General features: G+C 37.4%; 1 pseudogene across 1 annotated transcript; it reads left to right on the forward strand.

Annotated features, from left to right (window-relative positions):
• Positions 1-21,019: 21,019 nt before the first annotated feature.
• Positions 21,020-22,552, forward strand: LOC105555392 (annotated as a pseudogene). Its single transcript, XR_001008464.1, has one exon. The product of XR_001008464.1 is annotated as an F-box-like/WD repeat-containing protein TBL1XR1 pseudogene (transcript).
• The last annotated feature ends 921 nt before the right edge of the window (positions 22,553-23,473 follow it).

A 23,473-nucleotide genomic window follows, 5' to 3' on the forward strand; every position in this document is an offset into this window, starting at 1 on the left:
TCTTCAACCCAAACAACATTCAACTTGAAATGAAAACAGAATAGTGCCTACATTAAAAAATCATAACATAGTATGCATTCTATCTCTCTTTATCTCTCTCTCTCTCTCTCTCTGTGTGTGTGTGTGTGTGTGTGTGTGTGTGTGTGTGTGTGTGTGTGTGTGTGTCTTTTTCTTTGAAAAAAATGAAACACGATGAAGTTCAGTGACTTGACCTGTTTATCAATTAGGAAAAGGTTCACCAGCTAAAAGGAGTTTGAAAAATATTGTTTTAAACAAAATAGAATCTTCTATTACTAAAATAAGTTCCCAAGTAGGCAGTCCATAGCTCTAGAAATTTCTTGGGCTCAGGTTACTTCTATTTTGCTGCTTTGATACATTTATTTTTGCCAACTTATGATGCAAGATAGGACCAGTTGGATTTCTCCATACAATGTTTTCTTTCTATTGAACAAGGAGAAAAAAAGGAGCAAAGAAGAGCAAAGAGTTCCTTCCAAGGAGGTTTCAGAAGCTTCCAGCCAAGACTTATGCTTACATTTTATTGGACAGCATTTAGATCATAACCTTGGTTACCTGCAAACTAGACTTAATAATATAATCTTTATTCCAAGCTTTCATACGCATGTTAAAAATTCAGAATGAGATTACCAAGAAAGAAGGGGATGGTAGAGATTAGGATAAGTAGGTAGAAATCTATACCACAGTGAGTATGACGTGTGAATTATTTTAAATTATTCTTTTAAAGATTGCTTTGGAAGTTCTAATTTATTTCTTTATGACCCTAAGTAACTACTTAGAAATACATGCAGTGTTGGTGTTTTGAGTTTTGACGTTTGTGATAACTTAATTATCTTAGTTTACTTTTAAGCTGTTATGTTTCCATTTTTTTATAGAGATTTCAAAGAAAACTAAGAAGAAATAGTCCTACATATTGCACTAAATATTCATATGTATTTGGATTTTTCCTCTGAATGTTTTCTTCTATTTTACTACTTGTATTCTTTCCTAATACCACATCACAGAAAATAGTGAGGCTTTATAATATGCTTTAAAATAGGTTAGATCAGACTTCTCATTTCCTTCATCTTCAGAGTTTTCCTATTCTTACTTATTTTTCCAGACAAAATGTAAAATCTGCTTGAAAAAAATCATGCTCTAAAAAATCCCATTGGTATACTTATGGAGACTTCATTACATTTTAGATACTCCTGGGATTGGTAATATTTTGATGATGTCTCCCTATCAAGAGCTTGTTGTAATTTTTGACTTTTATATTCTGTTTAGGTTTATTCCTCAATATTTTAACTTTTGTGTTAGTATTATAAGCTTAATTCCATTTTATCTTAATATTTCCTAATAGGTCATTAATGTTATATAGGGGAAGTGTTCATTTCTCCATAGTGATTTAGTCTAAATAATTTACCTGTATTTTCTTTGTTGTTGAGATAGTTTTAATTTGTTTTTCTTGGATATCCCATACAGACAATCATATCACGGATTAATAATGATAACCTAACCTTTTCCTTCCAGTTTTATTCCAATGTTTTATCTCATGTAATTTAACTGGTTAGTATCACCAAATCAATGCTAAACTAAAGAGCAGATAACGCTTCATATAATTCTGATTTAAATATACTTCTGAATTAACAGAAAATTTATTTTCTTGATTCAAAGTATAAGAGCATTATCTAATCCTTTCTTTTAGATTGAGATATCTGAGAAATTGAATTCATATATAGGATGTTATTGGGTAAACACTGTGATACACTCAAAACATTAGAATTCCCTTGACAGATATTTCATGTGGAGTGTGTCAGGAGCTGAGCAGTTTTCCTAGTCAGCTATGAAACATAGATTTTTTAAGTAAGGATATTAGTGCTTTCAGAATATATTACACATTAGTGAGGAAACTGGTTTAGCTGTTTGTTAAGAGGGATTCAAAATAACAATGTTTTAAACAAGATAGAAGATTTTTTTCTCCGTCAGGTAAAAGTCATAGGTAGAAAATCAGCCATCACTCTTGGCTCCACAACCTTCTGGGAGCCATGCAACCTCCAGCTGTCCTCTCTGCCAGTCCCAAAATGATGGCCTTTTCATTAGGGTAAAGAGAGAGTTTCAATCATCACACCCACAATCTAAGCCATCACTCTGATAGACTGCCTTTGTCCAGTATAAGCAGAAACCAATAATTGTTTTGATATTACTTATATTCCTAAAGAATCTTCTGTCACTACACCAATTGTCAATTGTCTAATTTTCTTTCTTTTTTTTTTGTAGCAAAACTGTTTTTATTTATATATTTTATTATACTTTAATTTCTAGGGTACATGTGCACAATGTGCAGGCTTGTTACATACGTATACATGTGCCATGTTGGTTTGCTGCACCCATCAACTCATCATTTATATTAGGTATTTCTCCTATGCTATCCCTCCTCTATCCCCCCAACCCCCGACAGGCCCTGGTGTGTGATGTTCCCCACCCTGTGTCCATGCATTCTCATTGTTCAACTCCCACCTATGAGTGAATACATCCGGTGTTTGGTTTTCTTTCCTTGGGATAGTTTACTTAGAATGATGGTTTCCAGCTTCATCCACATCCCTGCAAAGGACATGAACTCATCATTTCTTATGACCGCATAGTATTCCATGGTGTATATGTGCCATATTTTCTTAATTGATGGACATTTGGGTTGGTTCCAAGTATTTGCTCTTGTGAATCATGCCACCATAAACATACATGTGCATGTGTCTTTATAGTAGCATGATTTATAATCCTTTGGGTATGTACCGAGTAATGGGATCACTGGGTCAAATGGTATTTCTAGTTCTAGATCTTTGAAGAATCGCCACACTTCTTCCACAATGGTTGAACTAATTTACACTCCCACCAACAGTGCAAAAGCTTTCCTATTTCTCCACATCCTCTCCAGCATCTGTTATTTCCTGACTTTTTAATGACTGCCCGTTCTAGCTGGTGTGAGACGGTACCTTATTGTGGTTTTGATTTGCATTTCTCTGATGACCAGTGATGATAAGCATTTTTTCATATGTCTGCTGGCTGCATAAAGGTTTTCTTTTGAGAAGGTGTCAGTTCATATCCTTTGCTCACTTTTTGATGGCATTGTTTGTTTGTTTCTTGTAAATTTGTTTAAATTCCTTATACATTCTGGATATTAGCCCTTTGTCAGATGGGTAGATTGCAAAACTTTTCTCCCATTCTGCAGGTTGCCTGTTCACTCTGATGATAGTTTATTTTGTTGTGCGGAAGCTCTTTAGTTTAATTAGATCCCACTTGTCTATTTTGGCTTTTGTTGCTATTGCTTTTGGTGTTTTAGTCATGAAGTCCTTGCCCATGCCTATGTGCTGAATGGTATTGCCTAGGTTTTCTTCGTGTTAGCTCTCACATTTAAGTCTTTAATCCATCTTAAGTTAATTTATGTATATGGTGCAAGAAAGGCACCCAGTTTCAGCTTTCTGCATACAGCTAGCCAGTTTTCCCAGCACTATTTATTAAATAGGGAATCCTTTCCCCATTTCTTGTTTTTGTCAGGTTTGTCAAAGATCAGATAGTTGTAGATGTGTGGTGTTATTTCTGAGGTCTCTGTTCTGTTCCACTGGTCTATATATCTGTTCTGGTACCAGTACCATGCTGCTTTGGTTACTGTAGCCTTGTAGTATACTTTGAAGTCAGGTAGCGTGATGCCTCCAGCTTTGTTCTTTTGACTTAGGATTGTCTTGGCAATGCGGGCTCTTTTTTGGTTCCATATGATCTTTAAAGTACTTTTCTCCAATTCTGTGAAGAAAGTCATTGGTAGCTTGATGAGGATAGCACTGAATCTATAAATTACCTTGGGGAGTACGGCCATTTTCACAATATTGATTCTTCCTATCCAGGAGCATGGTATGTTCTTCCATTTGTTTGGGTCCTCTTTTATTTTGTTGAGCAGTGGTTTGTAGTTCTCCGTGAAGAGGTCCTTCACATCCCTTGTAAGTTCGAATCCTAGGTATTTTTTTCTCTTTGTAGCAATTGTGAATGCGAGTTCACTCATGATTTGGCTCTCTGTTTGTCTGTTATTGGTGTATAGGAATGCTTGTGATTTTTGCACATTGATTTTGTATCATGAGATTTTGCTTAAGTTGCTTATCAGCTTAAGGAGAATTTGGGCTGAGATGATGGGGTTTTCTAAATATACGATTATGTCATCTGCATACAGGGACAATTTGACTTCCTCTTTTCCTAACTGAATACCCTGTATTTCTTTCTCTTGCCTGATTGCCCTAGCCAGAACTTCCAACACTATCTTGAATAGGAGTGGTGAGAGAGGGCATCCCTGTCTTGTGCTGGTTTTCAAAGGGAATACTTCCAATTTTTGCCCATCCAGTATGATATTGACTGTGGGTTTGTCATAAATAGCTCTTATTATTTTGAGATATATTCCATCAATACCTAGTTTATTCAGAGTTTTTAGCATGAAGGGCTGTTGAATTTTGTCAAAGGTCTTTTTTGCCTCTATTCAGATAATCATGTGGTTTTTGTCGTTGGTTCTGTTTATGTGATGGATTATGTTTATTGATTTGCATATGTTGAACCAGCCTTGCATCCCAGGGATGAAGTTATCTTGATCGTAGTGGAGAAGTTTTTTGATGTGCTGCTGGATTCGGTTTGCCAGTACTTTATGGAGGATTGTTGCACTGATGTTCATCAGGGATATTGGCTTAAAGTTCTCTTTTGTTGTTGTGTCTCTATCAGACTTTGGTATCAGGATGATGCTAGTCTCATAAAATGAGTTAGGGAGGATTCCCCCTTTTTCTATTGATTGAAATAGTTTTGGAAGGAATGGTACCAGGTCATCTTTGTATCTCTGGTAGAATTCAGCTGTAAATCTGTCTGGTCCTGGACTTTTTTTGGTTGGTAGGCCATTAATTATTGCCTCAATTTCAGAGCCTGTTATTAGTCTATGCAGAGATTCAACCTCTTCTTGGTTTAGTCTTGGGAGGGTGTCTGTGTCCAGGAATTTATTCATCTCTTCTAGATTTTCTAGTTTATTTGCATAGATGTGTTTATAGTATTTTCTGATGGCAGTTTCTGATGCAGTTGTAGTATTTTCTGTGTTTATAGTATTTTTGTGGGATGAGTGGTGATATCCCCTTTATCATTTTTTATTGTGTCTACTTGACTCTTCTCTCTTTCCTTCTTTATTAGTCTTGCTAGTGGCCTATCCATTTTGTCGATCTTTTCGAAAAACCAGTTCCTGGATTCATTAATTTTTTGAGGAGTTTTTTGTGTCTCTATCTCCTTCACTTCTGTTCTGATCTTAGTTATTTCTTGCCTTTTGCTAGCCTTTGAATTTGTTTGCTCTTGCTTCCCTAGTTCTTTTAATTGTGATGTTAGGGTGTCAATTTTAGATCTTTCCTAGTTTCTCTGGAGGGGATTTAGTGCTATAAATTTCCCTCTACACAATGCTTTAAACGTATCTTAGAGATTCTGTTACTTTGTGTTTTTGTTCTCGTTGGTTTCAAAGAACATCTTTATTTCTGCCTTCATTTCATTATCTACCCAGTAGTCATTTAGGAGCAGGTTGTTCAGTTTCCATGTAGTTGTGTGGTTTTGAGTGAGTTTATTAATTCTGAGTTCTAATTTGATTGCACTGTGGTCTGAGAGACAGTTTGTTATAATTTCAGTTCTTTTACATTTGCTGAGGAGTGCTTTACTTCCAACTATGTGGTCAATTTTGGAATAAGTGTGATGCGGTGCTGAGAAGAATGTATGTTCTGTTCATTTGGGGTGAAGAGTTCTGTAGATGTCTATTAGGTCCACTTGGTGCAGAGTTGAGTTCCATTCCTGGATATCCTTGTTAACTTTCTGTCTCATTGATCTGTCTAATATTGACAGTGGGGTGTTAAAGTCTCCCCATTGTTATTGTGTGGGAGTCTAAGTCTTTTTGTAGTCTCTAAGGACTTGCTTTATTAACCTGGGTGCTCCTATATTGGGTGCATACATATTTAGGATAATTAGCTCTTCTCATTGAATTGATCCCCTTACCATTATGTAGTGGCCTTCTTTGTCTCTTTTGCTGTTTGTTGGTTTAAAATCTGTTTTATCAGAGACCAGGACTGAAACCTTGCTTTTTTTTTTTTTTTTTTTTCTCTCCATTTGCTTGCTAGATCTTCCTCCATCCTTTTGAGTCTATGTGTGTCTTTGCACATGAGATGGGTCTCCTGAATACAGCACACTGACAGGTCTTGGCTCCTTATCCAATTTGCCAATCTGTGTCTTTTAATTGGGGTATTAAGCCCATTTACATTTAAAGTTAATATTGTAATGTTTGAATCTGATCCTGTCATTATGGTATTAGCTGGTCATTTTCCCCATTAATTGATGCACTTTCTTCATTGTGTCGATGGTGTTTACTATTTGGCATGTTTTTGCAGTGTCTGGTACTGATTGTTCTTTTCCATGTTTAGTGCTTCCTTCAGGAGCTCTTGTAAGGCAGGCCTGTTGGTGACAAAATCTCTCAGCATTTGCTTGTCTGTAAAGGATTTTATTTCTCCTTCACTTGTGAAGCTAGTTTGTCTGGATGTGAGATTCTGGGTTGAAAATTCTTTAAGAATGTTGGATATTGGTCCCCACTCTCTTCTGACTTGTAGGGTTTCTGCAGAGAGATTTGCTGTTAGTCTGATGGGCTTCCCTTTGGGGGTAACCCGATCTTTCTCTCTGGCTGCCCTTAACATATTCTCCTTCATTTCAACCTTGGTGAATCTGACAATTACGTGTCTTGGGGTTGCGCTTCTCGAGGAGTATCTTTGTGGTGTCCTCTGTATTTCTTGAATTTGAATGTTGGCCTGCCTTAAAAGGTTAGGGAAGTTCTCCTGGATAATATCCTGAAGAGTGTTTTCTAACTTGGTTCCATTCTCCCCATCACTTTCTGGTACACCAATCAAACATATATTTGGTCTTTTCACATAGTCCCATATTTATTGGAGGCTTTGTTCGTTTTTTTTCACTCTTTTTTCTCTAATCTTATCTTCTCACTTTATTTCATTAATTTGATTTTCAATCACTGATACCCTTTCTTCCACTTCATTGAAGTGGCTATTAAAGCTTATGCATGTGTCACAAAGTCTTCATACCATGATTTTCAGCTCCATCAGGTCATTTAAGGCCTTCTCTAAACTGTTTATCCTAGTTAGCCATTCGTCTAACCTTTTTTCAAGGTTTTTAGCTTCCTTGCAACAGGTTAGAACATGCTCCTTTAGCTGGGGGAAGTTCGTTATTACCGACCTTCTGAAGCTTCTGTTAACTCGTCAAACTCATTCTCTGTCCAGTCTTCTTCTCTTGCTGGCGAGTAGCTGCAATCCTTTGGAGGAGAAAAGGTGCTCTGTTTTTTGGAATTTTCAGCTTTTCTGCTCTGGTGTCTCCCCATCTTTGTGGTTTTTCTACCTTTGGTCTTTGATGTTGGTGATCTACAGATGGGGTTTTGGTGTGGATGTCCTTTTTGTTGATGTTGATGCTATTCCCTTCTGTTTGTTAGTTTTCCTTCTAACAGTCAGACCCCTTAGCTGCACGTCTGTTGGAGTTTGCTGGAGGTTCACTCCAGACCCTGTTTGCCTGGGTATCACCAGTAGAGGCTGCAGAACAGCAAATATTGCTGTCTGATCCTTCCTTGGGAAGCTTTGCCTATATGAAATATCTGTTATCCCCTACTGGGAGGTGTTTCCCAGCCAGGCTACACAGGGGTTAGGGACCCACTTGAAGAGACAGTCTATCTGTTCTCAGAACTTGAACGCGGTGCTGAGAGAACCACTGTTCTCTTCAGAGCTGTCAGACAGGGATGTTTAAGTCTGCAGAAGTTGTCTATCGCTTTTTGTTCTACTATGCCTTGCTCCCAGAGGTGGAATCTATAGAGGCAGTAGGCCTTGCTGAGCTGCAGTGGGTGCCACCCAGTTCGTGCTTCCTGGCCTCTTTGTTTACACTGTGAGTTACTCAAGCCTCAGCAATGGCAGATGCCCCACCCCCATCAAGATGCAATCTCGCTGCGAGCTGCAGACTAGAGCTGTTCCCATTCGGCCATCTTGGAAGCTACTCCATCCCAGCTGTCTCATTTTCAAACCACATTCATGCATTATTATCAATCTAAGTACCCAAATCATCCATTCATTTCATATTTTCCCAAAATGTATTCTGACGTCATGATAAGATTTAAGTAGCCTAACTGGTAGACTATCTGTAATACCAGTATGGCTAGAACACTCTTGATAAGATGTTATTAATTATTATTTTCACATATATTGTAAAATTTGAAATACTGTCCTTACATTTTAAGTCATGTAGCATCACAAAGTCTTTGGCACATGCAGTCCTCTTTGTTTTTTCAAATTTAACAAGTTTTAGTCAATTTATAAATGCCCTCTCTAGTAAGTTTCAACCAGTAATTCCATAGCTTCTGTTTGAACTTTGCTAATTATTGGAAATCTGACTTTCAGAGGTAGTCCATTCCATTCTAATAGAATTTGTTCCATCCCACTGCAATTCTAAATACCAGTTATTTTCAAGTCCCTTGAGGAGAAGTAAACAAATTGATTTCTGAAAGATTTTCATAGACTAAATAGAGAAAATAAACTTTGCTTGTATGCTTCTTTGTGAAACAAAATTCAGTAGCTCTCTCTTAATCTCTTCTTTCTCACTTTCACATACACACACACACACATAAACCCACACGAGACAGAAAGATAGATAGATAGATAGATAGATAGATAGATAGATAGATAGATAGACAGATAGATAGATATTTCAAATACACATATATTTCAAATTTGTAGATGGACAACATTAAGGAACACATACATGAATACTGACATGATTAAATACTTTGAAAGTTCTTAAAAATATTTATTTATATAGTCTTAAAATTTTATAACATATCTGTCTCAAGTCATGTGATTACAATCCCAGATTGGCAACTTTATACTACAAAGTAGGTACTATAGTTTCATTGATAAGGTATTTCCATCTCCATCCTATTAGGAAAAGAAATGCAAAATTTCAATTGGCGAGAGTATAAAAAGAATTATGACTCTCTCCTCCATTTCCCAATAAAAGCTGTGCCATAATCTTAGTCCCCAGCTCCGGCACCTTAGGTTTCTACCTTTCCTGGGTCTGACCTGGTTGCATTTCTGCTTCTTTAGCCAGATCACTCAATAATTCAGATTTACATTCCCCTCTGTGGCAGCAGAGTCCTGGTCAGTTCAGCCACAGCAGGGTAGAGAATGGAGGTATATTATTGATCCCTGATTATATCCTCAGATAATGGCACTGTATAGAATTCTAGTGAACCAGTCAAGTATTTTGAGAATTTTGCACACATAAATAAACAAAATGTTTCATGAGGATTGCTTCTACAGCATGGCTAGCAACATCATATAGGCAATAATGACTCTTTTCATTTTAATGCATTTGCAATATAATAAAAATTAATGAAGATGTCAGATTTTTAAAAACGGATAATGTTCTCTCTACACAGTTTCATCATCTTTCCACCTCGTCCCTCTCTCATGTCTCCTAATTTGTCAGCCCATTCTTCCAGATCAAGTATTTATGGATTAACCCTCATGTATAAAATGTTTTGCTCACCCCTTACCAACAGAACTTTCTTCCTGGATGAATATCATATATGTACATTTGAATATCATATATGTACATTTTCCAGTATGGTAGCAGTAGCCACAGGCAGCTATTGAGAACATAAAGTGGGGCAAGTATGACGAAGGTAATGAATGTTTAATTTGTTTATTAAATTAAATTAAATGTACAAGTCCCAACTCCCTATTTACTACTGTACTGGGCAGCCCTGTACTAGACAATGGGCATTCACTAAGGCAAAACACATGATCTCCGGCCCCTAAAGAGTTAGACCTAGTACATTCAATAATCAGCAGCAATTAATTGAATTCACATGATGTGCCAACATCAATTCTCAGCACTGTGGATGCAACAAGGAGCAAAACAGTAAGGCTATGTGCATTACCTGCATATGGCTCTGGAAAATTAGTGTGCTCTATCTGGAAATCTCTGATTGGGTTGACAAAGGAGAGAAAACCTCTGTTGGAAGACATTTCTATGCAAAGGTTGTCTTCTCCTTGAGAATTTTGTTAGCATTCAGGAATTAAATTGGAGGTTTGTTGAAACCAAAATTATCATAAGCCTAAAGTTAACTTTGTTCTGGCTAACAAAAGCAATTTAAAAGGTAAGTGACAAGAACCACTGAGAAAGTTCATATTATTATTTTGAAAAAGATTTGAAGGAAATTCTGCAAGGTTTGACTTGTAGTGACATCCGGAAACTAGGGTCGAGAACTTGCCCAATAATTAAGCTCCTAAATGTTTCTTGTTTGATTAGCAGAGGATTTTTAAAAACAACTTCTTAGAAGTTATAATTGATATACAATAAACTGCACACATTGGTCAGCTCAATTAAGATAATGAACATAGATATCTATTACCCCCCAAAGTAACTTTACCTCTTTTTGCAATTCTTTTCTTCTGTTATTTTATTTTATTTTATTTGCAGCTACTATTAATGGGATTGCTTTTTAAATTTGTTTTTCAGATTGTTCACCATTGGCATATAGAAAAGCTATTAATTTTTGTATGTTGATTTTGTACCCTAAAACTTTACTGAATTTGTTTATGAGTTCTAATATTTTTAGTGGAATTTTTAGATTTGTTCATCTTAGATATAAGATGACATCAGTGCAGACAAGGATAATTTGACTTATCTTGCAATTTGGATGTTCTTTATTTCTTTCTCTTGTCTGATTGCTCTAGCTAAGACTTCCAGTGATACATTTAATAACACTGGCAAAAGTGGATATCTTTATCTTATTTCACATCTTAAAGAAAAGGTTTTCAGATTTTCCCCTTTCAGTATGTTCCTTCTATATCCAGTTTTTTGTGGTTTTTGTCATGAATGGATGTTACATCTTATCAAATGCTTTCCAGTATCAATTCAAATGATCATATTTTTGTCCCTTATTCTGTTGATCTGATCATATGATTTTTGTCCTTTATTCTGCTGATCTGGATCATATGATTTTTGTTCTTTATTCTGTTGATCTGATGTATCACGTTGACTGATTCACATGTATGGAACCACTCGTATATCCCTGGGATAAATCCCACTTGTATATAATGAATTATCTTTTTAATGTGTTGTTGAATTTGGTTTACTAGTATTTTGCTGAGGATTTTTGCATTAATGTTCATCAGAGACATTGGCCTCTAGTTTTTTTTTCTTTGTTATGTCTATGTTTAGGTTTTGGTATCAGAGTAATACTGGCCTCACAGAATGAGTTTGGAAGTATTCCTTCCTCCCCAGCTTTTTGCGATGGATTGAGTAGGATTGGTATTTGTTGTTTAAATGATGATTAAATTTAAGAGTGAAGCAAGCCATCAGTTCCTGAGCTTTTCTTTGATGGGAGATCTTTTATTAAGGCTTCAATTTTATTATGGCTTCAACCTGTTATTGCTCTATTTAGGTTTCTTCTCAGATATGATAAGTTTGATATATTTATTTACTTTTTATTTTCTCAACTTTTATTATAGGTTTGGGGTCACATGTGCAGGCTTGTTACATACGTAAATTGCACGTCACTGGGATTTGGTGTATAGGTGACTTTATCACCTAGGTAATGAGCATAGTACCCAATTGTTTTTGGACCCTCACTCTCCTCCTACACTCCCCTCTCAATTAGGGCCCCAGTGACTATTGTTCTCATATTTGTGTCCATGTGTGCTCAATGTTTGGCTCCCCACTTATAAATGAGAAAATACGGTTTTTGGTTTTCTGTTCCTGTGTTAATTCAGTTAGGATAATGGCCTTCAACTCAATTCACGTTGCTGAAAATGACATAATCTTGCCTTTTTATGGCTGCATAGTATTCCATGGTATATTTGTACCACATTTTGTCTATCCAGTCTAGAGCAGATGAGTATCTAGATTGATTCCATGTTTTTGCTATTGTAATTGGTACTGCAATGAACATACACATACATGTGTATTTATGGTAGAATTATTTATATTCCTTTGCATATATACACAGCTATGTGATTACTGAATTGAATGGTAGTTCTAAGTTCCTTGAGAAATGAGAAATCTCTAAATTGCCTTCCATAATGACTGAAATAATTTACATTCACATCAGCAGTGTATAAGCATTTCCTTTTCTCTGCAACCTCACTAACAGCTATTATCTTTCAGCTTTTTAATAATAGTAATTCTGACTAGTGTGAAATGGAATATCATTGTGGCGTTGATTTGCATTTCTCTAATGATTAGTGAAGTTGAACACCTTTTCATATGCATGTTGGCTGCCTGTATGTCTTCTTTTGAGAAGGGTGTTAATATTCTTTGCCCAATTTTTAATGGGGTTGTTTGGTTTTTGTTTGTTGATTTGAGTTCCTTATAGATTCTATTCTTAGTAGCCATGAGAAGAATAAAATACTCAGAAATATAGCTAACCACAGAGGTGAAAGATCTCTACAATGAGAACTAGAAAACACTGCTGAAAGAAATCAGAAACTACAAAAATGGAAAAACAGTCCGTGCTCATGGATTGGAAGAATCAATATTGTTAAAATAGTCACATTGCCCAAAGCAGTTTACAGACTTTATGTTATTCCATTCAAACTACCAATGTCATTTTTCACAGAATTAAAAAACTTATTCTAAAATTCATATGGAAACCAAAAACAGCCTGAATAGCCAAAACAATTCTATGCAAAAAGAACAAAGCTGGAGTCATCACACTAGCCAATTTCAAATTACACTACAAAACTACAGTAAGTAAAACATCATTGTACTGGTACAAAAACAGACACACAGACCATGCAACAGCATAGAAGACCCAGAAATAAGGCTGCACCACAACAGCCATCTGAACTTTGACAAAGTAAGCGATAACAACAAATGCTAAAAGGACTCCCTAGTCAATAAATAGTGCTAGGATAAACGGTCTAGCTATATGCAAAAGACTAAAACTAGACTCCTTCCTTACACCATGTACAATAATCAACTCAAAATGTAATAAAACTTTCATGTAAGGCCTAAACTCTAGAAGAAAACCTAGGAAATAGCACTCTGGACATAGGCTTTGGCAAAGTTTTTGTGACAAACTTGCCAACAGAAATTGTAACAAAAACAAAACTAAAGCAAGGCATAATTAAACCAAAGAACTTCTGCATAGAAAAAGAAGCTATCAACAGAATTGACTCCTTTATCATTATATAGTGACCTTCTTTTTCTCTTCTTATATTTCTTGTTTTTTTTTCTGAAATAAATATAGCTACTCCTGCTCTTTTTTGGTTTCTAATGGAATGAAATATATTTCTCTATCTTTTGTTTTCAGTCTATGTGTGTCTTCATATGTGAAGTGTAGGCAACAGATTAATGGGTCTTGTTTTTTCATCCATTCAGCCACTCTGTGTCTTTTAAGAGTTTAGTCCATTTACATCCAAATTTTTTTTTTTTTTTTTTTGAGACGGAGTCTCGCTTTGTCACCTAGGCTGGAGTGCAGTGGCACGATCTCTGCTCACTGCAAGCTCCGCCTCCCGGGTTCACGCCATTCTCCTGCCTCAGCCTCCCAAAGTGCTGAGATTACAGGCGTGAGCCACCGTGCCCGGCCAATGTTGTTTTTGATAAGTAAGGACTTACTCTTGATATTTTGTAATTTATTTTCTGGCTGTTTTGAGGCCTTCTCTTCCTTCTTTCTTTCCTTTCTATCCTCCTTTAGTGAAGGTTATTTTCTCTGGTGACATGATATGATTTGGTTTCTTGCTTTTTATTTTTTGTGTGTCCACTGTATATTTTTTTGGTTGGAGGTTACTATGAGGCTTAAAAATACTATCTTGTAACCCATTATTTTAACCTGATAACAACTTTACACTCCATAAACAAACAAAAATAAAACTTATAAAAACTCTGTGACTTAACTTTATATACCCACTTAACTTTTTGTTGTTTCTATTTATATCTTATTGTACTGACTGTGTCTTGAAAAGTTGTAGTTATTATTTTTTGATTGGTTCATTGTTTATTCTTTCTACATAGGAAGAGAGTAGTTTGCACACTGTAGTTAGAGTGTTATGATAGTTTATGTTTTTCTTTGTACTTACTATTACCAGTGATTTTTATACCTTCAGATGATTTCTTATTGCTCATTAATGTCATTTTTTAAGTGTGTTTCAAATATTCCCTTTATCGTTTCTTCTAGGACAGGTCTGGTGTTGATGAACTCCTTTAGCTTTTGTTTGTCTGGAAAAGTCTTTATTTCTCCTTCATGTTTGAAGAATATTTTCACTAGATATACTATTCTAGGGTAAAAGGTTTTTCTCTTCATTGCTTTAAATATGTCATGCCACTCTGTCCTGGCCTGTAAGATTTCTACTGCAAAATTTGCAGCCAGATAAAAAAGGAATCCTTGTACACTGTTGGTGGGAATACAAATTAGTACAACCACTAAGGAGAATGGTTTGGAGGTTCCTCAAAAAACTAAAAATAGAACTACCATATGATCTAGCCATCCCACTGCTGGGTATATACCCAAAAGAAAGGAAATCAGTATATTAAAGAGATATGTGCACTCCCATGTTTGTTGCAGCACTGTTCACAATAGCTAAGATTTGGAAGCGACCTAAGTGTCCATCAACAGATGAATGGATCAAGGAAATATAGTCCTATTTGGGTGAAATCTGTTTGGTATTCTATAACCTTCTTGTACTTGGTTATTGGTATTTTCCAGGTTTGGGAAGTTCTCTGTTATTATCCTCTTGGATATCTACCCCTATCTCTTTCTCTACATCCTTTTTAAGGCCAATAACTTTTAGATTTGCCCTTTTGAAAGATCCTGTATGCATGCTTCATTGTTTTTACTCTTTTTCTTTTATCTCCTCTGACTGTGTAGTTTCAAATAGTCTATCTTCAAGCTCACTAAGCCTTTCTTCTGATTGATCAATTCTGCTATCAAAAGACTCTGATGCATTCTTCAATATGCCAATTGTATTTTTCAGTTCGGAATTTCTGCTTGATTCTTTTTAATAATTTCAATCTCTTTGTTAAATTTGTCTGATAGGATACTGAATTCCTTTTCTGTGTTATCTAGAATTTATTTGAGTTCCCTCAACACAGCTATTTTAAATTCTCTATGTGAAAAGTCACATATCTCTGTTTCTACAGGATTGGTCACCAGTATCTTATTTAGTTCATTTGGTGACATCATGTTTTCCTGGAGGGTGTTGATGCTAGTATACGCTCTTTGATTTCTGGTCATTGAAAAGTTTGGTATTTACTATAGTCTTCATTGTCTTGGATTATTTGTATTCTTCCTTCTTGGGAAGGTTTTCCAGATATTTGAAAGACTTGCATGTTGTGATCTTAGCTGTGTCTACTTTAAGAGTCACCCCAAGCACAGTAATGCTGTGGTTCTTCCCGACTTATAAAGGTACCACCTTGATAGTCTTGGACAAAATCCGAGAGAATTCTCCAGATTACCAGGCAGATACTCTTGTTCTCGTCTCTTACTTTCTCCCAAACAAATAGTCTCTGTCTCTCCATTCTGAGCCACCTAAACCTGGGGGTAGATTGACACAAGCACCCCTGTAGCCACCACCACTATGACTGCACTGGGTCAGACCTTAAGCCAGCATAGCACTGGGTCTTGCCCAAGCCCTGCTGTAAACACTCCCTGGTCACTGTTTATATTTGCTGAAGGCCCTGGGACTCTACAACTATCAGATGGCAAAGCCAGCCAGGCCTGTGTCCTTCTCCTCAGGGCAGAAAGGTCCTCCAGGTCCTGGGTGGGTCCATAGATGCCATTAGGGGGTCAGGGACTAGAGTCAAAAACTTTAGAAGTCTACCTGGTATTCTGTTATACAGTGGCTGAGCTGGCACTCAATCCACAAGACACAGTCCTTCACATGCTTCCCTTCCTTTACCAAAGGCAGAGGAGCCTCATCTTGTAGGTGTCACTACCACAGGCCACAGAATGTACTGCCAGACTATTAATAATGTTCCCTTAAGGTCCAAGCACATCTGTTCAGTCAGCTTATGACGAATGCTGACTAGCCTGGGACTCACCCTTCAGGGCAGTGGGCTCCCCTCTGGCCCAGGGCAGGTTGAGAAATACTGTTCAAGAATCAAGTCCTGGAACTGGTGGCCCCAAGACCCCACATGGTGCTCTATCACTCTGTGACCGTGCTGGAACCTAAGGTACAAGACAAGCCCCTTTACTTTTCCTTCTGCTTTTCTCAAGCAGAAGGACTTTCACTCTGTAGCCACCACAGCTGGTAATGTGCTGAGCTCACCTGAAGACAGCAAGTCTCAGGGGCGCGCCTGGGCCCTTGATGTAGTACCTGGGTATCACTGCTGGTTATTCAGTGTCCAAAGTGTTCTTCAGTTAGCAGTGATAAATTTCGTGAGGAGTAGGTCCTTTCCTTCAAGGCAGCAGGTTGACCTCTGGCCCAGAGTGTGTCTAGAAATGTCATCCAGGAACTAGGGCCTGAAATGGGCCTTATGACTCTGACAAGTTCCCTGTCCAGCTGTGGCTGAGCTGGTATGAAGATGCAAGACAAAGTCCTCCTCACTCTTTCCTCTTCCTCTCCTCAAGTGATAGGAAGGGATCTCTTTTGGAACCGGGAGTTGTGCACCCTGGGATTAGGGGAGGGGTAATGGCAGCACCCACTTAGCCACCCTAGCTGGTGTCTCAGTAGGTTGCCTGCCCTCCCCACCCCCATCCACTGTCTCTGGGTCTAGTTCAGCACTAGGACTCACCTAAGATTTGCAGTTCTTATGACCTTGACTGCCTTTCAAGTTTACTTGCAAGCACAGAGCACTGTAGCTATCAGCTGTGAGGTTTTGGGAACTCATGTTATTGCCTGTGGGACAGGCAATTTCCGCTCTGACTAGGGCCGGTTTAAATGCTCGCTCCATGGGTGGATGTCAGCTGAGTTTGGTCTGTTTTTTCTTTCTGTTCAAACAGGACACAACTGAGTTCAATGTCTCATAATTACCGTGTTTTTCCTCTCCCAGTACCCAGAAATTCTCTCCATACTATGTCACCACTGCCTGGGGTGGGAAAGTGGTGGCATCTGTGATTCAAGGCTGTTTTCTCTGCCTCTTCAGTACCATTTTCAGCAATACAAAGTTATCACCAGGTACTATGAGAGCTCACTTAATTTCTGGTTCTTATGAAGGAGTTTCCTTTTGTGTAGATTGTTGTTAAATCTGTGTCCTTGCAGCAGGGATGACTGGTAGAGCCTTCCACTCTGCCACCTTCAGCTATAGATACTTTGTAAATGCTCTTCGTCAAGTTGAGAAAGTTGCCCTCTTTTCCTAGCTTGCTGAAAAATTTTTATCTTTTTTGGATGTTAAATTTTGTTTAATAGTTTTTGCACCAATTGGTAAAATTATATGATTTTTCTACTTTAGTTTGTTTATGTTATGGGCTATATTGGTTGATTTAAAAATATTGAGCCAATCTTGTATACCTGGAATAAACCTCACTTGGTCATAATGCAAAGTTATTTTGTATATTGTTCGGTTCAGTGTGCTAATAATTTGTTGAGAAGTTATGCACTGAAATTTAAGATATATGAGTCTTTAGTGTTCTTTCTGTAGTTTATTCCTTTTTTTTTTTTTTTTTTTTTACTGTGGTCATCAAAATTTGATATAAATATTGGAAAGTGTTCTTTCATGTTCTATTTTCTGGAAGAGATTGTACAGAATTAGAACTAGTTCTTCTTTAAAGGTTTAATAGATTTCTACAGTAAAGCAATAGACCTGGAGATTTATTTTTCAAGACCTTTTAAATTATGAGTTTAATTTCTTATACAGTTTAGGATTGCCAAGATTATATGTTTTGTGTTCAGTGAGTTTTGTTAGTTTGTGCTTTATTGAAGAATTACTTTATTTCTTCTAACTTAAAATGTATAAGCATATAATTATTCATTGTATTTCCTTATTATTCTTTTGCTCTCTGTAGAGTTTGTAGAAATATTTCATTCCTTATTTTCAATATTGGGAATTTGTGTCTTCTCTTTTTTTAATCGTTGTCAATTTTGCCACATCAATTGTATTGATCTTTTGAGAGGACCAGCATTTTGTTATATCTATTTTCTCAATTTGTTTTGTCATTTATAATTTCACTGATTTCTGCTCTTATCTGTGTTATTCTTTTTTTCTGCTGGCTTTGGATTTACTTTGCTTTTTTTTTTTTTTTTCATTTAGTTCAATCAGGCTAATTCCTTTGAGAGTTACTCTTCAAAACATGTTTGAGAATTTCCCTATTACCTCTGTGTCATTGATTTCTAGTTTAGTTCCATTATTATGCTAAATTAATTACATGTGAAATAAGCTCTGCATACTTTTAATTATTTTGAAGTTTTTGTATTTGTTTATGACTCAGAATATGGTCTTTATTGGTGAATGTTCCATGGATATTTTAAAACAATATTTATTTTGCTATGGTTCGCTGGAATAATCTATTATTCAATTAGATTCTGTTGGTTGATGATGCTGTTTAGTTCTTCTGTATCTTTGGTGATGTTATTTAGTTATTCTGAATCTTTTGCTTAATTATTATATCAATTACTAAAAGAGGAGTATTTAATTTTCCAAATGCAATTGCAGATTTTTTATTCTTATAGACAGCCTATCATTGAATTATGACTTTTTATCTATTTTACCAATATCTGTCTTTTAGTTGGTTAGACCGTTTATGTTTAAAGTAATCATTGATATGTTAAGGCTTATGTCTGCCTTTTATTTTCCCCCTCTATTTTTCATTCTTTTAATTATTTTCTTGTCTTTCTCTGGGTTACATGAACATTTTCAGAATCCCATTTTTATTTATTTATAGTTTTGTTTAGTATATCTTTTTGTATAGTTTTTCTTAATGATTGCTATAGGAATTACAGTACACCAAAGTAAGTTGTCACTGTGTACTGATAATAACATTTTACCATTTCAAATGAGGTCTAGAAACCATGCTTCCATTTAGGCCCCCTGTGTCTTCTTCACTTTCAAAAATGTAGTTGTCTTAAGTATGACATCCACACAGAGTAAACCTAAGATACTGTTATAATTTTTGCTTCAACCATTAAATGTGATTTAAACACACATGAATAATCTATTATATTTAACCCCATTTTGCCTATTCCATTGCTTTCTGTTTTCTGAAGTTCCCAGTCTCATTCTGTTTTTAGCTTCCCTCTATTTGAATTTCTCTGGCCATTCTTCAATTATAAGCCTATTGGATAAACATTTTCTTAGTTTACCTTTATCTAAGCAAGTCTTTATTTTCTCTTTATTCCTGAAAAATATTTCTTTCAGCACTGAAAAATATTGTGCCAATTTATGCTGGTTTTCATCATTTCAGATGAAAAAATTGTTATTATTTGAAATATTGCTTCCCTATAAGAAATGTGTTATTTCTCTCCAACTCCTGCACCAAACTTCCTAGTGAACAACAACAAAAAAGAAAAACAGCATTATGGCTGCTGCTACATTTCTACTTTCCCAATCTCACACAAAAATTTCTCCTTTGGTACATTCTAACTAGATTGATACAGTGAAGAAAATCTTGAAAAAAGCACTTCTGCCTAGCCAATTTGGCATACTACAAAACCATCACAATTTGCCCTTTGTCAACTTGGCATTATAAACCTCTCTAGATCACACTTATCCTCAACATAAAGGCAACAGAACCATCATGTTTCTAATATAATGCAAATAGGCCTCACACAACTGAAAATGCAAATCAAAATAATAAAGAAAAACTCATAACTATTCCAATCCTAGTTTTTTTCAACAAGTCTTATCACCATTGCTAGTATTTATAACTAACTTTTTAGACCACCCATTTCATGTCCTCTTTACCTTCACTCAGCAGGCACCTCAGCGTCTTACGTATTTTTGCCTGGTGGTGACTCAGACCTTCAATTCTGAAAGATCTGGGGACTCAAGCAGGGATGCCTACATTGGACTGCTACACTTTTTTATTGACTTAACACAAGACGTGAGAGTATTAAGAGCACTCTAGTTGTTTGTTTCTCACAAGAATATATTGTAGCATTTCTGAAACTAGGTTGAACGAAAAAGTTGAATTAACTTTTAGGTAATACGAGTCAGGATTACCATCATCAGAGAAAGAAGAAAGAAGTAAGCAAAGGGGTGCGGTGAGGTTGGAGGAAGGCTACAAAGCACCCTGTGGAGCTGGCTTACAGTCAGAGTTACCAGTATAAACTCATGTATCATGCATGTACAAACTGATAGAGAAATAAATGTAGATATGTGTGTATATATGAGTTAGCATACATATACAGGCAAAGTAAAAAGCTGACAAAATGGGAGAAAACAATTATTAAAAAGTCACGGCTGCGCGGTCGCCGCTGCAGCCTCCGCCGCCCAGAGCCTCGCGAGCTCATTTGTGCCTGGCTGCTCCCCATCCCTCTCTCCCCAGTGTTTATTGTCTGAGCCATTGGCTGCCCCGAACGTTTTGGCTCTTTCCCTTAGTAACAGCTTTTACCTTCTTCCTCAATTCCTCTTCCTTCTCACGCTCTTCCCACGCGCGCCGCCTCCCCTCGCCGCTGGCCGCTTGCGCCCCCGCCCCTCCCACCGCGGCGGGAGCACCTCCGCTCGCCACCTGAGGATCCGCAGGCGCCACGCTCCCCGGCCAGCCCGCGCGGCGCCCATCCCCGCGCCCTCCGCTCGCTGGGGTTATGATTGCCTCTCACCCCCACGGAGGGGTTATTTTGGAGTGGTTGGAGGCGGCGGCGGCGGCGACGACGGGAATTTCCTTGTGCCTCCATTCCCGGGAGCGGGAAGCGGCGTTGGAGGCCACCGTTTCCAGAATCAGTAACAGCAATTTGTGATTGGCGATGACCGGATATTCCCTTGCACATCCCCTCAGCAATGCACTGCCAATGGGTTATATCCTGTGTTGTGACCTCATGGTTTAAGTGGGATATAGATGAGTATAAGCAGTGATGAAGTCAACTTCGTGGTATACAGATACTTGCAAGAGTCAGGATTTTCTCATTCAGCATTTACCTTTGCTATAGAAAGCCATATCAGTCAGTCCAATATAAAGGGTGCCCTCATCCCACCTACTGCATTGATTTCTATCATCCAGAAAGGTCTACAGTATGTAGAAGCAGAAGTTAGTATTAATGAGGATGGTACCTTTATTGATGGTCGACCAATAGAGTTTGTGCCTGATAGATGCGGTAATGCCTGATGTAGTACAAACAAGACAACAGGCTTATAGAGATAAGCTTGAATCGCAACAGGCAGCAGCTGCCGCAGCTGCAGCCAACCAACAAGGATCTGAAAAAAAACGGAGAAACCACAGCAAATGGGGAGGAGAATGGAGCACATACTATAGCAAATAATCATACTGATAGGATGGAAGTGGATGGGGACGTTGAAATCTCTCCTAATAAAGCAGTTGTGTTATGGGGCCATGAATCTGAAGTTTTCATCTGTGCCTGGAACTCTGTTAGTGATCTCCTAGCATTAGGGTCTGAAGACTCAACAGCAAGAATAGGGAATCTTAGTGAAAACAGCACCAGTGGCTCTACACAGTTAGTATTTAGACATTGTATAGGAGAAAGAGGGCAAGATGTTCCAAACAACAAGGATGTAACATCTCTAGATTGGAATAGTGAAGGTACGCTTCTAACAACTGGTTCCTACGATGGGTTTGACAGAACATGGACTAAATAAAGATGGTAACCTTGCTAGTACCTTAGGGCAGCATAAAGGCAATATTTGCATTAAATGGAATAAGAAAAGAAATTTTGTCCTAAGTGCTGGAGTAGACAAGACTACAATTATTTGGGATGCACGTACCGGTGATGCCAAGCAACAGTTTCCTTTTCATTCAGCACCAGCATTAGATGTTGATTGGCAGAGCAACAACACCTTTGCTTCTCGTAGTACAGATATGTGCATTCATATCTGTAAATTAGGACAAGACAGACCTATTGAAACATTCCAAGGACATATGAATGAAGTAAATGTTACCAAATGGGACCCAGCTGGCAATCTCCTGGCCTCCTGTTCTGATGACATGACTTTAAAGATATGGAGTATGAAACAAGACAATTGTGTCCATGATTTGCAAGCACATAAAGAAATTTATACTATCAAATGGAGTCCAACAGGACCAAGGACTAATAATCAAAATGGCAACCTTATGTTAGCAAGTGCATCCTTTGATTCTACTGTTAGGTTATAGGATGTAGACCGAGGGATATGCATCCATACCTTGGCAAAACACTAAGAGCCTGTGTACAGTGTAGCTTTCAGTCCTGATGGCTGGTATCTGACCAGCGGTTCTTTTGACAAATGTGTACACATCTGGAACACACAGACAGGTGCTCTAGTTCACAGCTAGAGGGGAACAGACGGAATTTTTGAAGTTTGCTGGAATGCAGCAGGAGACAAAGTTGGAGCCACTGCATCAGATGGTTCAGATTGTGTATTAGACTTTTGGAAATAGCACTACTAGTTGGAAGCCATGGACCAACTGTGAATCTGTACATAGCCAAAATGACTGTCCCTGACCCACGTACTGCTATAGTCTCACTTGAACCATGGCCAGTCGACTACGGCCAAATCTAAAAGAAATACGGGCCAGGCGCAGAGACTCATGCTTGTAATCCCAGCACTTTGGGAGGTCGAAGCAGAAGGATCAAGGGTCAGGAATTCGAGACCAGCCTGGTCAGTATGGTGAAACCCTGTCTCTTTTGAAAATACAAAAATTAGCTGGACATAGTAGTGTGCGCCTGTAGTCCCAGCTACTCAGGAGGCTGAGGCAGAATCGCTTGAGCCCGGGAGGCGGAGGTTGCAGTGAGCAGAGATTGTGCCACTGCACTCCAGACTAGGCAACAGAGCAAGACTTTTTCTCAAAAAAAAAAAAAAAAAAAAGGAAAGAAATATATACATACAATGTATATAAACAAAATTGCACCCTGAAGATGACAGAATTTTGTCACAGCTTGTGAATTCTGTTCACCAAGTGCTAGAATCTAATCTGCTGTGCTGCTAAAATAGCATTTAGAAGTTTTGGATATGAAAAACAGAAGAGAGAAAAATACACATTATAAAAGCAGAACACACATGTGCCAGGTTTTGGATACTAAATGACAGCCTCATTTTTCCCCCTTGAGTCAGCAAACACCATGGATTATATTCTTTTTTTCCCTTCAGTAGTGAGCAGTTTGTATGTACAGAGAAAATGGGCACAAAAACTTGCAGCGGTAGTTTGTTCTTGCTTTAAAATTTTGTTTTTGGTTTAGATTATGGATGCATGAAGTAAGGGAGTGAACCAGTTTCTTGTTTATATTTTTTCACATTTTAAACAACAAAAAAATTCTTTAAAATATTTTAATGCATTCGTTTGAAGAGGTAGATATTTGGT

The sequence above is a fragment of the Mandrillus leucophaeus genome, unplaced genomic scaffold (assembly GCF_000951045.1).
Source record: "Mandrillus leucophaeus isolate KB7577 unplaced genomic scaffold, Mleu.le_1.0 Scaffold682, whole genome shotgun sequence".
NCBI lineage: Eukaryota > Metazoa > Chordata > Mammalia > Primates > Cercopithecidae > Mandrillus > Mandrillus leucophaeus.